Source organism: Pinus tabuliformis, chromosome 9 (assembly GCF_031772625.1).
Source record: "Pinus tabuliformis cultivar Carrire ecotype Pingquan chromosome 9, CPIR1, whole genome shotgun sequence".
Lineage (NCBI taxonomy): Eukaryota > Viridiplantae > Streptophyta > Pinopsida > Pinales > Pinaceae > Pinus > Pinus tabuliformis.
Window position 1 is genome coordinate 1,704,933,942 of NC_142307.1, and position 11,038 is coordinate 1,704,944,979.

Sequence of the window (11,038 nt, forward strand, 5' to 3'; positions counted from 1 at the left end):
TGGCCAGAAGACCAATTAGAGTGCGTTGAAAAAGATGTAAATGAATTGAATCATCTGAAATGGAGTTAGATGCAAACCAGAGGTGATAAGTCATCACATGGTTCAACGGATCCTCTCCTGATTTACCTTCGAACTTTGGGATGTCACTGGGCAACTTATTCGGCATTGGCGGCTAAAATGGAAGATAATTAATCATATCGTTCATAAGGCATGACAAATCAGGCAAGTCCAAAGTTGCAATGAATGGTAAATGATGATTAGGGTCCCGAAAACCCTGGGTCTTGAGACCAGCCCTAGGAGGAGGATATCCAGGATAACTTGGAATTGGAATTGCATTTGGGATATTATATCCTCTCGGAAGACCAGGATTAACCAGACCGTACTGGGGTTGTTGAGGTTGCTAATAAGTATATCTAGCGTACGGTTGATATTGATAGACTGGGTTCTGCAGAGCATGACCGAATTGGTATTGTCCCTGGTACTATTGATAAGTAAATTGAGGTTGACTTGTGACGACCGTACTTGGACCAGGTTGTCCTACAGGCATTTGAACCGAAGTCTGAATTGTGGGTCCAGACTGAGGTAAATATGCTTGAGGAATTGATGCAGGAAAAGTAGAAACTGGAGCTGTTGATACTCCAGAAGTAGGTGGGGTAGATGGAACAGATGTTGCAGTAGTTGCAGCAGTCGTTTGAGGCGGTGTTCCAGGCGAACTAGGCCCAGGTTGAGAAACTACAGAAGGTGCAGAAGTTTGAATAGTAGGCTGGACAGGTTGCTGGGTTGAACCAAAAACCAAGGGTTGTCCAGATTGAGATGACAACTACACATTCGGTTGCAAGATTTGTTGAGATTGAGATGGATCCCACACTATGTTCATTCTGGGGTATGGACCCATAGAAGGTTGAGCATATTGAGGACCATAACCGGGTTGAGGGTAGGGTTGATAATTCAAAGGTACATTTCCAACTCCTTGGACAAATGATTGACCTGAAGGTGGTTGGAAACCTTGGGTTGGGTTCTGACCTTGAGGTTGATAACCTTGAGGCACGTACAGAAACTGGGGTTGACCTTGAGGAATGTACTATCCCGAAGGTATGTACTGTCCTTGAGGTTGCCCCCCAGGTGGTAACTGGGTACCTTGAGGTTGCCCCCTAGGCGATAATTGAGGACCTTGAGGTTGCCCCCCAGGTGGTAACTGACCACCTTGAGGTTGCGGATTTGGAATGGTACTTGACATCATAAGAATATCTTCTACACTCAACGGTTTAGTTCCGTTATTACCAGTTAATAACCCTTGTTCAATAGGTTGAGGAGATGCTCTTGAAAAAGTACTAGTAAGTGACTGATACCCAGAAGGAACAGAAGGACCGCCATATAAAAATGTTTCTAGAGATTGAGAAAACATGGATGACTGTCTCGACATATTCAAAGGAGGATAATAACCTCTAGGTGTTGGATGAAAAGGAATGCGAGGTGGTGAAAAAATTAGTCCTGGGTTTTCTAGAAAATTGGTCAATGAAAGATACCAAGCGTCCCTCCTAGGTGGACTGTAAAAGATCGATTCATGCTCCCTAAGTTCTATAGCCGGTTGATTTTCAGGGATAGGTATACCTTCTTCTGGAGTAACAAGTTCTTCAATAGCAATAAGTCCAGAAGGAAGATTTTGGGTAATGACTCTTCCTACCCTAGGTGAACCAGGACCACTGGAAGTTGGAGAGGCAAATCCTGATGATGGAGTAGCAGCAGGTTCAGTTTCAGGTTCAGAAATTTTAGGTTCCTCGGCTAACTCACTAGTAGAATAAAAACTACCAGTAACTTCAGAAAATGAAACAGGTTCAATAATATACTCTGGTGCTTGAACTTGATAATTAGGATGCACAACTAAAGAAGATTCTCCTTCTTCTCGTGACCCAAGTCTACTCTCACTAGGAGTTACAAGAGCTCGTAGCCCTTCAAGCTGGCTTGGTGAAAACTCAGGAGGTTGGCCCTGAAGTCTACGGGACTGCCTCTGTAATTCAGCCATGATTAAATATTTTAATTACTTCACACGCAAACAAAGAAAAATCTCAATAAAAACCACCTAAAGTCTCTAAAGAACCAAACAATTTGAAGCACACGCCTAAAGAATCTAGGAGTTCAAACCACAAACAAACAGTAACTTTCCGTACCGAAAACACTAGTTGGTGATGAAATCCAACGTCGCAGAATTCAATACAGAAATGGTGGTTGGAACAATTACCCTGACAACCTGCTTAATGAAATAGACTGGCACAAGTTTCTCCACTAAACTGTCTCGAGTGAAGAGAATCCCCCAGAGAGTCCAAGTGAGTCTAGTTGATGTCTGCTCCAGGTACAGTGGGATCTTCCCTCCACCGTCACCTTAGGAAAGAATCCTATAGATTATGGTCACTATGGTTACCAACGGAAACAAATATACCTGGGGGAATAGTCTGTGATCCGATACACATGCAAGGGCAGAGTAGAAAAGCTCAATCCCCTTGAAGGCTCCTTGACATAATCCAAGGTTTACCAACAAGTGACCCCAGGCTCCTCGACAATGGTTAATCCGAGGTTTACCATTTTTAATACGTGTATATTTGCTATTGTTCCCAATGAGGAAGGATTGATTACCCCACTGGTTCGGATATGACCTCGTGCTTGACTCCTTTAAGAGGAGCTTCCCAGAGCATAGATGTAACAATTGGAATTTATCTCCTACCACAAGATACAACTACTTGTTTGTTTTTACTATATTGGAGAGTTAATTACTCCCTACTCCAAGATACTAGCCTAAGCTATGTTGGTGATAAAGAGCCCTAGAAATAAAAAGATTACTAGATAGATTTTACTTTAAGCGTTATTTTTTATGGTTGTTTCTTAAGTCAAAAGGTGTGGAGATGAAACTTTATGGTGTGAATACTCAACTCCAAAACACTAAAAATGCACCTAAGATGATAAACAATCCTTTTTCTTCAATGAATTTCTAGCTAAAGAAAGTTTGATAATGCAATTGCTTGAAAAAACAAATCTTTCCTTAACAAACAAATGAAAAGTAAAACTTTTTTGTCCTTTTCAATAAACTCAAAAACGAGACTACTAATTATGCTCACGAAAAATATCCCTTTCTTTTCAACACTCAAATACTACAAAAACAAACCTTTTCAAAAGAGATTTTTTTTTTTTTTTTTAATTTTTATAAAACACTCAAAACTATTAAAAAATCTAATCTTGAGATCTATAAATTCTAAAAATCTAATTGAAGTAAAAGCTTACAAAATTTATTTTCAAGGATGGTTTACTTAGTTATCAGCAAACTAAGTACTAACTTGTTCAGAATAACAAATTAATCAAAAAACAACTAGCTTTTGTTTTCTTTCTAAAAATTAAATCCAAAACTTTCAAAACAAGTTCTTTCGAAGCTTCGCAAAGAGAAAAACGAGATGTATTCCTCACGAAAGGCAGATTTTACAAATCGGTCAGACTCATAAAGAAGACCAACAAAAACCAAGGTGATCTGAGGTTTCTAAGGCTTCTAAGCTCTGAGTTACTACAAAGACCAAATGAAAATCAAGCCAGGCACACAAAACTTCTAGAAATTCACCTAAAACCTAAATTCCAATGGAATTCACCTACAAAGAATTTCTGATAAGACACGTGCAGATCTGGGTAGAGGCTAAAACACATAAACAAATCCTAAGCTTAACTGAATGAAAATATTTTAAGTTTTTCAAAATTTTGACAGGGTCCGTAGGCCCCTAGTATAACCAGGTGCGGTACTGCTCTATGTGGTAAAGCAACAGTGCGGGGATGTCCGCACTATGTTACAACCAGAACGTGCGGTCCTATTCCAAAAGCGTGAAAAACAAAAACAATTCAAAATCTAAGGAAACTACCCAATCCCACACACATCAAGGAAAAACCAGAAACAGAGAAAAAGTTTCTCAAGTCAAATTAAAAGCAAAGGCAAAAACCAAAATTCAAGTCCCCAGTGGAGTCACTATTTTGTCGGGCGGATAAATCGTTCTTGCAGACAAGACGGATCCCCCTAGTATCTATGGATATCTAGCGACAAGCAAACCAAACAAATTCTATCTTTCTTTAAATATTGTGATTTATAAATAAAAGCCAAGAGATGTTTTATACCCTACCTCAAGTCTAGTGCTAGTTTGTGGAAGCCACACTCCGTTCGTCCAAATGAGCTCCCTTTTAAAGAACCTGCAAACACAAACATGCACACATCAAATAACACCTGCATAGCCAATATAATTAACCATATTTATCATGATGATCAAGGAATTCATGAAATAAACCATAGAAGACAATTTATTGAGAAAAATGAATCTGATTGTATTAACTTTAAACAAAGAAGAAATTTACAACCTTGGTGCCTTGATGCTGTACAAGCTCCTCCCAGGGTCCAGCAAGAATCTCCTCTACTTTGACAAGTTTCACTCTCTTCCCAAAGAATCCAAAAGGTATGTAATCTCTCCTCTCAAGCTCAATTAGGAAGTCTAAATTCCAACAGCATTTACCCTAAAAAATGTTCAGCTTTTAACCTCCCTAGCAACCAGCCCAATGCCTCAATTTATAGTGCAGAGGAGGGAAGTTACCAGGTCCACCTTCAAAGGGATAGAGTCCTCCTTCAAAGGGATAAGCTCCTCTCATCAAGGGGTTAGCTCCTTTAGTTATGGGATGCATGAACCACCTAGGAGCGAACTTGCCACCTCAAGATTCCTTCTAGAAGCGTCCAGAATTAATCCAAAGTGAGTTTTTAATAATAAACTTGCGCCTTTTTTACTTTTACAGGTGTTCGCACCCACTTCTTTGGAGACAGAGCGGGCAGGTGCGCAGGTAACATGACCAAGGGATGCGGGACCACAGGTAATGCTAGGAGAAAGTGCAGAACCAGAGTTTTAGAGATTTTCAAGGACTTTCTCTCATTTTTAAGGCTTGACATGAAGAGCCGAGGTTTGAGACTTGCAAAGGAGGACAGTATGAGTGGTGATAGACTCACACTGACTGCAGAAAGTCATGGTGACAATATTTTGTGTAACAACTAGATACCATATCCACAATATTTCTGCCCCAAGGAGAAAATAAATTTGCTACATATGGAGGGGGGTCTTTGGGGGTATACTTCTCTTCCACGATGAAGGTTTGGATTAATTGGGCCAATCTTGCAGGGATGAGTTTAGGATATAAGTCCAACAGGTCTCCAATTGAGAGGGGAGTCAAGTTTTGGCCAGGCTGGAGTTGTAGCATCTCATTTATAGATTCAGCAGTGACAATGAAAAGTATGGCTTGGTTAGGGGACATGACTGCTCTTTGACTAGGGACATAGTTGGCATGGAAATAATGTACAATTTCTAGGAAAATGTGGACTCTGGGGAACTGGTACTTAGGAAAATTGGACTCCCACAGACCAATTTCATCAGCATGGTTCAAGTATCTATCCCTACTTTGGCAGTATACTTTGAGCGGGGATTCTTGGATAGAGGTGTCCTTTATCTGGAAATCCCTATCAGCCAGGGGGAGGTGGTCTAGGTCTAAGTGGGGTGTAGAGATGGGTCTCACATCCATGGCGATTGGGGCAGCCATTCTCAGTTCTTGTGGATTTGAGAATGGGGGAGGTAATTTGCAGTGTTTTTAGGGCAATGGTGGTTTAGCACAGAGTAGGCTTAGGTTGCTTGAGATTCCTTAATTAATTTTAAACTTAACTAAGAATACTCAATCACTGGTTTCCTTGAAATTGACAAGGTAGTGGGTGAATACTGGTTTAAATACCTGGAAATGAGGTAAAATGGCTCTGAACAGGGCGGCTGGCGACTGCAGATGGTTGAAGGGGTTTTGTATAGGCTGCAAGGTTCTCTGGGCAGTCTGCGGCGTCTTTGGAGTGTAATTGGACGTGGGTTGACGGCTTCGACGTTCACAGGTGTCGTGCATGCGAATCAGAGGTTTACAGTTAAAATTCCAATGAAAAGAAATGATTTGGGGTTTTATGTCTTTATGCGCGAAAAGTCAATTTTGGCAGGTACAGGGTGAACAATGGTCATTTTTTCGTGTAGCGGGCAAGTAGTAAATGGTTTCTAGGAGGGGCCACCCGATTGCACTCATCGGCTGACATGTAGCATTAGGGGCTAGCGGAAAAAACACTTTTTCAGGCGGGTAAGGGATGGATGTCAAGTTGGCCTGATATGGATGAGGTCCATCAAATGAGAAGGGAGTTGATCACATGGTGATTTGGCGGGGAAGCTGCCCAGAGGATAGTGGCAGGGCCTGACGGGTGCTTAAGTGCGGCAGTATCGGGGTTTATGATGGATTAAGGTAGGATTAAGCCATCAAGGTGATTAACGGAGGATTTACATGGGGTTTTGCCTAACATAATCACAGATTGATTAGTTAGTGGGTTGACTATATATTATAGTTTATATTTAAACTAAGGTGTAGGGTTAATTAATATGTAGGATCTACATATATACGGGGAAATGGGTTTTATTATCAGGATTTTAATATAATAAATTAGTAGTTAATAAAGAATGGGCAGAAAAGGGACGCAGCACACTAAGAAAATGCTTTTCCGTGATTTGAATGCTTTTCACATTTTAACATTAATACTTAGGGTAATGTGTTTCAGTGGGTTTTGATATGAAAATGTTTTATGTGGGGGGAGAAATGCTTTTCCTAGGCAAAAGTGTTTTATCCTTAGGAAAGGAACATTATTTAGGAAAATGAATGAACTGAAAGGGGGGATGAATTTTTATGAGGAGAATTTAGTACTTGATATCCATAAATCATTAAGCCGAGGGTCCAGTCCCTCCAAAAGTCAGAGAAATGCTCTAAGCCTCTTTGACTTAAAGGTTTTTGAGCACTTTGGACTTTATTTATGGGAAATTAGTTAAGTAAAAGGTGAAATGAATGGAGGAAGTTAATTAATTGAATTTGAAATCCATTTGCATGCTTGATTGTTCATTCATATCTAGAACTTTTATGATGAGTATGATAAATATGCTTTGCCTAATCAATCATCATACTTCTACAACCTTTCCCCTACTTACCCATCTACTTTTCCTACCATTTTTACTTCACTTTATTAGGGTGCATTTGAGCTAGCAAACCCTTATCACATAATTTTTTTTTTCTTTACAATAGTAAACTAACTAAATCTAACCTTATGACATCCAAGGGCTTAGATTAAATAGTGAGCTCCTTTTATTTACTCTACCTATCTAATTATCTGCCAAGGTTACATTGTTTGGCCAGATTTTTATTCTCTACCTATAGACATGAAATTGAAAACATGAAATAGCCAAGTTTAAACATTTTGACTATCATGGATTGTGGCAAGGATCACAAGCTGCACACAATCTTTTATTATGCAAAAAAGTAAAAAGGAGTGGTATTTTGGCTTGCTCACTTTCATGGTCTTTTTCCTTTTCTTAGGGTTCATATTTTTTCATCTTTTTTGACCTTTTTGTTCTTTTTGTCCTTTGATTATTATTTTAGGGCATACCCTCTTTATATTTTTTAATTTTTTGAATATGGAAAACATTTTCAAAAGCAAAGGTATGTACAATATTACAAGTTTTAATCTCAGTCATTCAAAATTATGACTCCTATTGGTATAGGAACCTAACAGTGGCTCCACTTGGGGATGGCATTTCTTGGTGAAATTTCAAGAACTCTATAGAACAATGGCCTTCTGAATTGTTGTGATATTACCTTGCAACATTTCCCTTTTATGTCTCTGCGTTATTACTATTTATGATAGTAAAACATTTAAAGCTTAGGGCCTTCCCTTTGGGATTCAACTTCAAAAATCACCATCCAATCAACTCTAGACTTTTGAAAGAAAAGTATGTAAAAATGATAAGTAAAATTAGTAACTAGGTTCATTATAGTGTTTGAGCATTCGACCATTCACTGGTCCTCCTCCTTCTTCAGTACCATCTAGTCCTTAAGGAAGAAAGAATTGTTCCCTCTGTAAGCATAGATGATATAGGGTCCCTTCCATAGGAAATAAAATTTCCCATGCTTACCCTTATCTTCCCTTCTTGAGTCCCACTTGAGTACTTTATCACCTAAGTAGAAATCATCTGCCTTGGTCCTTCTATCAAAAATATTTTTGATCCTTTCCTGCACAACTTGAGATCTGATGTAGACCTCTTCTATGGTTTGCTGGAGATGAATATTCTGGTTTATTCTCCTCTAGATATCATTTGGTTCAGATTGCAGTTCTTGGAGCATCTTCATCACTGGTACTCCCAAAGAGGTTGGAAAAGCAACTTCCATACCATACACTAGCTGATAGGGGGATGTACCAATTTACTTCTTAGTGGCCAGTCTGTCAGCCCATAAGGTTTTGACTAACTTCTTGTTCCATGTTTTCTTATTATCTTCTAGTAACCTCTTAATAATGTTCACCAGGTTTTTGTTTGAAGATTCTGCCAGTCCATTTCCTTGAGGGTAGTAGGCTGTAGAATGACCTAGGGTGATGTGGTACTTATTGTAGAATTCTATCATTCGTTTGGATTTAAAAGTTGTTGCATTATCAGTAATGAGCTTGGTTGGGCATCCAAATCTAGACAAAATTTTGGTTTCAAGGAAGTTAATAATAACAATATCTGTGGCTTGCTTTGAAGGTATGGCCTCTATACATTTTGTGAAATAATCTGTGGCTGTGATGATCCACTTATGTTGGGCAGAGGAGGGCAGGTGAATTTCACCAATGAAGTCTAAACCCCATTGTTGGAAAGGTACTTCAACAGTGATTGGTTTAAGGGGAAATAGCAGAAGTTTTCTTTTTCCTTCAAAAATTTGATGCTTGTGACAAGAGGTCACAAATTTCTTGACATCAGAGAATAAAGTTGGCCAGTAGAAACCTGCCCTTAAGATTTTATCTGCAGTGGTTCTCCAATAGAGGTGTCCACCACAGTCACCTGCATGAAAGTCTTGTAGAACTTTTTCAGCTTCATATTTTATCAAACAGTTAAGGAGAATTCCTTCATGATCTTTCCAAAACAAAGCATTATCAAGTATCCAAAATTTCAAAGATTTCATTTTTAAGAACCTACCTTTGGTCCTAGATAATCCAGGAGGAGCTTGAAAGTTTTGTAAAATGTAGGTGATATCAGCATACCATGGTGATTCAACAAAGGCTTGACTGATCGGTGGAGTCGCCATCTCCTCTCTTTCATCTAGTGCAACAATAAAGTTTATGTCTAAGGCCTGACAATTCGACTCAGCCATAAGTTTATCTAAGCCTTGGCCTTTGATTAACTTTGTGGGTTTGATCTCTATATCATACTCCAAGATAGTAGCAATCCATTTTCCCCTTTTACCATCAGGACCTTCCTGAGTCAGGATGTCTTTGACTACAGAATTGGGAACATAGGCTACTATATGAGAATACAAATATATATACCCTAAAATCTTTGATAGCTTTGACTAAAGCCAATGCTTGTTTCTCTATTATGTTGTATTTTAAGGGAGCATGTCTTAAGGATTTTCTAAAGAAAGCAATGGGAAGTTCATACCCTTGGTCATTTTTCTGCAGTAAAACTGCAGCTATTGTATGCTCAGAAGAAAAGGAAAACAAAATGAAATCCCTATCAAATTTGGGACTAACTAATACCAGGGTTTTTGTTAAGGCTAGCTTGATGTCTTCAAATGATTTCTTAGTTTCGACAGTCCAACTTAGGGTCAAATCCTTTTTCAACATATTATTTAGTTCTCTAACTAACTCTGCTAGGTTAGAAATAAATCTTCTAAGGAAGTTATTCTTTCCTAAAAAGTCTTGTAGTTCTTTGATATTCCTAGGGTGTTGTATTAGCAAGATGGCTTCAATTCTTGTAGGATCTATTCTTATGCCATCTTTAGAAATGATATGTCCTAACAATTTCCCTTCTTCCAATCCAAATAAAGATTTCTTGGGGTTCAAAGAGATGCCATACTTTCTGCATTTTATAAAGACCTGCCTTAGATGATCTAGATGTTGATTGTCTGATTTTGAGAAAACAGTAATATCATCAAGATATATCACAAGGAAATCATGGATTTCTCTGGAAAAAGCTATATCCATAGCCCTTTGGAAAGTGGCTCCTGCATTCATTAACCCGAAAGGCATTTTGATATACATAAAGGTGCCCCAAGGAGTGGTGAAAGCAGTTTTGGGTTGGTCGTCAGGGTGAACCAAAATGTGATTGTAACCAGAAAACCCATCCAGTAATGAGATTCTGGTTGACCCAAATACGCTTTGTAAGATGTGGTCCATTTTGGGAAGAGGGTAATTATCTTTAAGTGATGCTTTATTCAGGTTTCTGAGATCTACACAGAGTCTGATCTCACCAGTTTTTTTCTTGGTTGGGACCAAGTTTGAGACCCATTTAGAAAACCTTATCGGTGCAATTATCTTGGCATCATACATTCTCTTAATTTCTTTTTCTATTGAAGGTAATAAGATAGGATTAATTCTCCTTAGATTTTGTTTGAAAGGTTTTTGATTCTCTTTGAGAGGAATTGTGTGTTGGATGATGCTGGTGTCATAGGATTTAAGGTCCTCATAGCTCCAAGCAAAGACATCCTGAAATTATTTCAATAACTCAATGTATTTCACCTTTTCTGTTAAAGGGAGTGAGTTTGATAGTTTGGGATTATCTGCAGAGCCTATGTTACACTCTTCAATATCAGATTTTAATGGTTCCATTTTAGGCTTCCTAGGAACATCATTTGAATTGAATAAGTCTTCCAGAGGGGTTAAACCTTTTGGTAAGAAATTATCCTTGAGATTAATTACTTCGTTTTCGTCATTAATTGCTTCATCAATCTCAACCTGTTATAGGTTGTCTATATCTGACCTTGTGAATTTAATGGGATTAAAACTATCTACGTCATTACCTTCTAGTTCATTTATTATTACTTCACCTCTAGAGTTAAAATCTATGGATGTATCAATGTCTATGTTACTATGTGAAAAATCTTCTTCTAAAGTTAAGAAGTTGTTTATTTGTTTATCATTTCAGAATACTTGCCAATTCTACAC